We start from the raw sequence: 6,764 nt of genomic DNA, 5'->3' as shown, positions 1-6,764 counted from the left end.
TCAGTATACATCGTTCAGATGATGGTTATACCAGAGTGAAATTGTTCAGCTCCAGTATCCAAACTTTTGGGGCTCTGGTAGCTGACTATCTGCAAAGATTGATTTGATTTAATGTGTAAATGGAGGATGGGCCCGACAGGAGTTTAGGGAATTAATATATTCTGGTTAGTACAGGATAACCTATATGTTACCACCCCCCGGCCCCAAAGAAGGAGAGAGGGAGGGGAAGGGGAAGAAAAGAAACCAATAAAATCACAAGAGCCAATTTTCAGTTTTAACTGTTTATACATGTTTCTCAACAACTTGTAACCAAAAGTATGATATTCTCTGTTTATATGTTAGCTAATAGTAATAATAAAAAAAAAGGAATCTTAGGTACAAAATGTACAACCATATGAATTCTACCAACAATTTTACTGCTCGCACTCGAAGAAGATAAAGAAAATGAGAGAAGACGAGAAGATAAAATTGTGGATCCATCTCATACACACTTTCATAAATGGTCGAAAAAATGTGATATTCTAAATATATTGGCAATTACAATAATTCCTTTGGAATTAATCCAAATAACTGACAAATATCAACAGCAAAATACAGGAAAGAAGAAGAGATAGAAACAAGCTGAGAAAACTTTGAATATTTTTCTGTTTTTCGATTCAGAATGAGACACTTTAGGTAAAGTTGCTATAGGCAATGGTTGCTTTGTGGAGCAAACAGAACGACATATGTTATATGCAAGTGAGATATAGGATATGAATTTATTATAAAAAAAAATAAACAATGGATAGAGCCCATGAAAAATATTTGTGTAACTTAGATACACTGTTTTGATAATTTAGCCTTAAATCAAGTCAGAGCATTAAAGTATAAGTGAATTTATCAACAGTATTGCTTATATTTGAATGCTGATTATTCAATACCCCCTATTATGAAAATATATTAAATGGACAATTCTATTTGTCCCACACTTTTGCAAGCCATACGCAAAGCGCATCTTAAATTGATTGAAATTGTTCAAAACAAATATCCCCATGAAGACTGAGACACTGGGGATTTTCATGCAGCGATTGATTTTCTTCTTTGGATTAGTCTATAAATTACCGGGGCAAATGTCTAAGGAAGTTCGATCAAATACTGATTTTCTGTAAGCAGGCCGATAGTGAGAGTACAAAGTCTACAGTATGAGTACGAGTACAAAGTCCTGAGTACTAGTGCAACGTCATGAGTACAAGTATGGCAAAATGTACCTCGAATACGAATACAGACTCAAGTACTACAAGTTCTTCTGTAAGCATCCCACAGTAACTATAGAATATGCCTGCCGCACAAGCTTCTCTGTTATTTGCACAGTACAGATTACTCATCAAGAGTCAAAATAAAAACTTTCCGAAAAACACAAAGGTTTAAAACTGGCTCATTTTCTTATATGTCAACTGAATGTAACAAACCAACACGGAATGGCTTGATAATATACAGTTCTCTTGGTAAAGAGAGGGTTATCCATATATCTGTGAATATTACAAAATTAGCCCAAAGATACCGACCCAGTGCCTACTTCAGCTTTACAAGAAAACTTAGCATACTGTACAGGTTTAATTTCATCGGTACAAAGGTTTCTCTAAAATACAAACCGATTCAAATTTTCAACAAAATATCATATAAATTGATTATCTGAAGATTTTGAGAAATAATGTGGTGAAATGAAAGAGATGTCTCTAAATAGCTGAGACCTGTATCAGTGATTGAGGACAGCCGATGACAACTTATCAACGTCTGTAGTAATATTCGCAAGGCCTTTACATAAACCTATCGAATTTCCTCTGATACAAGAAATAGCTCAGGAAAAAATTCATACCGACGACATATTATTTTTGTTTCCTTTTACAAAGAATAACTTGACACAGATGTGAGAAATGGCTTTATGGTAATACTCATCACAAAACTTGGAAGAGAAATAGAAACATTAATTCATATATTTATTTACTGACTGTACAGGCGCAAACTGATGCATACCAAGTAGCATTGCAACGGATTCTCTACGAATTAAAATGATATAATTCAACTGATATTTAGTCTTCACAAAATGAGGAGTGGGACTTTTCCCCGCAAGCCCTGATAATGAACTTATGTACCCAAAACAACTATTGAACTATTGATTTGAAATGTATCTAAAACACTAGGACTTTCAAGTTTCAACCCCCTCAACCCTACTGCCCTCCCTACCCTCCTCCTCCAAGAACAAAACATTGATGTCTTTAGGAATAGACTGGGTAAATCATGAGCGATGGCTGATTCTACCATCAAATAAAACACCCCTAACCTGCGCCTACCCTGCCCCTACCCTACCATACCCCTACCCTACCCCTACCCTACCATACCCCTACCATACCCACCCTATCCACCCTACCCACCCCTACCATACCACGCCTTCTTCTATCTCCCTATCCATAATATTATAGGAGTATAATGTAATTTAGCCAGAAGAGTAAGATAACAATCTCTGGCACAAGTTTTGGAATACTTATACTTTGTAAAACAAACCAATTTTTTTATCCACTGCAATATTGGTTCGTAGAGATAAATGAATACTGGCTATTAAAACAAATATCTGATATTGAGTAGACTGTGCAAACGAGCAAAATATTTTCAATGTAGAGAAATCAAATGTGCAAAACTTTTTCAATGATCCCCCCGTCCTACGTTGGTTGTCATATTTGTTCTATTTTTCCTTCTTCGGTATCTTTTTCTAGGATCTTCATCTGCTTATTGTCCACAGAATGGCACAGACGGAAACTAAACCTCAATGGGAGTGAGCCCCCCCCCCCCAATCTGCACAGAATCCTTCACCCCCTCCCGCCAAAATGAAATCTCCACTGAATCCTTCACCCCTCCTCAAATAAAATCTGCACTGAATCCTTCACCCCACTTTCCCCTAATAAAATCTGCAAAAAATTAATAGCAATCGATAATTTACTATTGGTTCACAACAAGCCTCTAACCAGAGTTTTGGTACGTACTTGTAGCACACTATAGGTTCAGAAGAGGGGGTGGGTGAACCTGAATTCCCGGCCCCACAAACTTACCTTTCAAAACTTGGAGTGGGGAACCAGACCCCCAGTACCCCCATTTCACTATTCGAAAAGGTCAACTTGATTAATGCTGAAGGTAATTATTCAGACTTAATTTATCATATCTATATATGCCTCGGAATACACCATTTCACGTCTAAACTTTGATTTTGTTTCAGGGGGAGGACCTAGGCTGGTGACCGATTCTCATTATACTGAAGTCGCATTCAATGGCCCGGCCAATACTTGAACCTCTGAAACTCGAAATTTGCCAACCCCCCCCTCCCCTCCCTCATCCTTTGTCTTTGGAATCATGTGCATATGCAACTAACCTATTTGTTTATCGGGAATGCTCAGTAACTATGCAAATCTTTAATAAAATGTCATATCAGGTTTTACGCGGATGAGTGACAATAACATAAAATTGCCTTTTCTTGCTGTCAGTCCCATCCATTGTTTGTTAATAGTCATCGATACATTTTCCTCAAGTAACAGGGGTGGGGTACGTCGATTTGTTGCAGTTATGAGCAGCCGGAGGGGTCGATCATTACAATTCCTCAACAGTCTTCGACCTGCAAAGCGCCCTCAATAACACGTCATTCAAAATGTATCATACATGCTACACTGTGAAAGCTAATCGTTCTTACGCCATTTTTCAACCAGTATTCCGATTAACTTCCTCCTTTCTTTCATTGATAGATAAATCTATCTTGTTAACATCAAATTTAAGTCGTGATTAACACTATTTAGGGTTTTTTTCATTTAAAGAGAAAGACCATATTGACTTTTTTAGTCTCTTTCCGCCTTTATAATTTCAGAGTGTATAATAATCCGTTCATCAATTTGGGGTCTTTCTTTTCCAAGGCCCTTTCATACAAAAATCAATACTTCCTTTCGGTTACCTCACAAGACAACATTCTCTCTCTCTTGATATAAAATTCAAGTTGATTGGACAACCTTCAGGCTCGTTAATGTCAGTCTCCAATGAAAGGCCTTGTGAGATTTGCAGTCTTCAGGCTACCGTTCCATCGTGCTATCTTTGTACACAATTGTATTGGCAATTCTTTTTACAAATTTTTGACTAATTTTACCAGATACCAAGCACGCAAATCAATTTTTATTGGGGGGAGTTACTTTTTTAATTGTTCTAAATAGTTTAAAATGGAAGTGTGAATTACCATAAATTTAAAAGCAATCTATACTATGAATCCATTTGCAGATTTGGTACCAAAGTAGTTTGTACCTGTGATTCGAGTTTAACTCTTTTCAATGATAGCCCAGCAAACTAAACACCTGAGCAGCTGTGGAATAGGCCACGACGGTGTTTCGATCATTCACTCGTAATTTAAATGATCGACTTGTTTATAAGCACATCAGAAGTAAAGGATAGGCCTAACAGTCAAGATGTGAAAAATATACAAACATAAAATAACTTGAAAACATGATATTTGTCAACTTGTCAACTTGTTACACACACCAAAACAACCAGAAATAAAAAAGAAGGAACTGTACAGAAATTCACGAAAATATCGAGAGGCCGTGTTACGCTGAAAAAGTGGTATTTCTTGCGGTATCAAACTGAAGGACGACCGGGAACATAATAGTTCAGGGACGCCCTGCAGTCCCAGGTAATGGGGAAAAAGGTAAAAAAAGTTTAACAAACTCACACCAGGAGAAAATGAAATGAAGAAAAGAATGGCGAGATAAGCATTACTACTGAAGCCTGTCATTAATTTTGAGAGACACAAATTAATATGCACTCAAACGCTTAATAACACGAAAAAAAGAAGCGATAGGTAATTTCTACATCTCTTTGATGCAAGGACTGGAAGGACATCCAAGTGTGTAGGATATATATTACATGGCTTTGTCCAGCTTGATGAAACGTTAACACAAAACCCAAAATGGAGCTTAAATAATGACTTTAGGCATGACATTAATTTGAATAAGTTTTAGACCATTAAAAACAACTACTCTCAGTCCAGGTTGTGCTTGTATAAACCCTTAATGGGGTGGGGGAGGGAGGAATGACCTTATAAACAAAGTTTGTCAGTTAGCGTGACCGAGTTCGTCAGACTGCGACGTCAGACGTGTTTAATAATAGGCCTATGTTACAAATTTATCACTGACTAGTAGTGTTGAATGTCATGCAAGGATCTTCTGAAGTTGAAAAGGAAACGGTTTTGGTTGAGTCATTAGAATTGATAAAACAATGGATTAATATAATCATTATAGCCTGCAACGACGAGCTGACGTAATCATCATTTAAGCCTTAAAGGCGCTTTCCAGATATTAAAAATACTTTAAAAGTGATTACCTTGGAAACCTGATTGACTAAATAAACAATATATTGTCCTAAAGTTTTTGTAATTGTTTGTTACTATTAACATACCGAGACTAAAATTCTGCGTTAAGTATACAAATACTTATTGAGTGTTCTAACTTGGCTTCTACATTGAGCCAGGGAGTTATTATGGAAACTCCCTGATTGAATACAATGTAAATTCAATGTATGTTGTATTTATTGTCGAGTTGGGGAAAACTTTGCTACGTTATTTCATTGCTTTATCGTACTACAAATAATATCATATCATTATCTTACTAACAATGAGAATGCAATGTTGAGAGATGCAATGGCAAACGCTATTCAATTAATACAGACCTACAATATGCGATTATTCAAACGACCGAAAGATGTCAAGCTTAGCAAATAAAAGTTTGGAAAATTAACTGTAAGGTGAAGTATATTCAAGTGACAATGACAATGAAACATTTCATTTCCATCATAAACAGTAAGTACAGGTACAAAATAATGCAAGGATAAAACTGTATAAAGGTGAACAATATATTTGTACAGCCTACATATACATAAACGTTAATACAACATAACCAATGCATGGAAAGAGAGAAAAAGTACGAGTTGCTTCGAGGTTTTTATATCTGTGTATTGGGGGAGGGGGTCTATTGGGGTGGTGAGCGGTAATTGGAAAAAAATCAATAAGTAAACGTAAGTAAAGTAAAACGCTTAATTATTAAGCGGCCACAAGGGTCATAAAAAGAAATGTAATGGAACAACAAACAAACAAACTTCACAGAACGAGGATTTAGTAATCTGAAGTCAGTCAAATGAACTGTAGAATGAAACATAGCGAACGGAGAGAAACCGAGTTGGAACTTAAAACAAACAGAAAACAGGAAGAGTAACGAAAAACAAATCTAAGAAACGACATAACTTAGCGAACAGGATCTAAAAACTGCAAGGAAGAAATTTAAGGTAAACCCTTTCCTTGAATGAAGTTGAATGCTCAAGGTTTAGTCATTGCCTTTCATTTGCACAGTCTTTGTTCACTTTAAGAAACTCATGACATTTATATTTTAGATATATAATCATTTTGATTTGCCCCAGAGATCACAGAGCGCGGTTGAGTGAGCAAAATGTCAATAGTTCATGTGACGGATCACTGAGCGGTCACTGCATGCGAAAATGTCAAGAGCTGCGAATATCTTTTTCCAATTTCATGCGTTAATATTTATTTATTTGGCTCTGCTTTGTTTCAAACTGACCACGTTATTCCGAACTTGTCATCACAATGTTCAAACTATACTTCCCTAACCAGATAATACAAATGACCAACTTTAAAATAAATGTTCGAAAGTTACTAGCAGATTAATTTGACCAACAAATGTCCTGTGGAT

This window comes from Apostichopus japonicus, chromosome 2 (assembly GCF_037975245.1).
Source record: "Apostichopus japonicus isolate 1M-3 chromosome 2, ASM3797524v1, whole genome shotgun sequence".
Lineage (NCBI taxonomy): Eukaryota > Metazoa > Echinodermata > Holothuroidea > Aspidochirotida > Stichopodidae > Apostichopus > Apostichopus japonicus.
The sequence above is the reverse complement of the archived record's forward strand: the minus strand, read 5'-3'. Positions refer to the sequence as shown.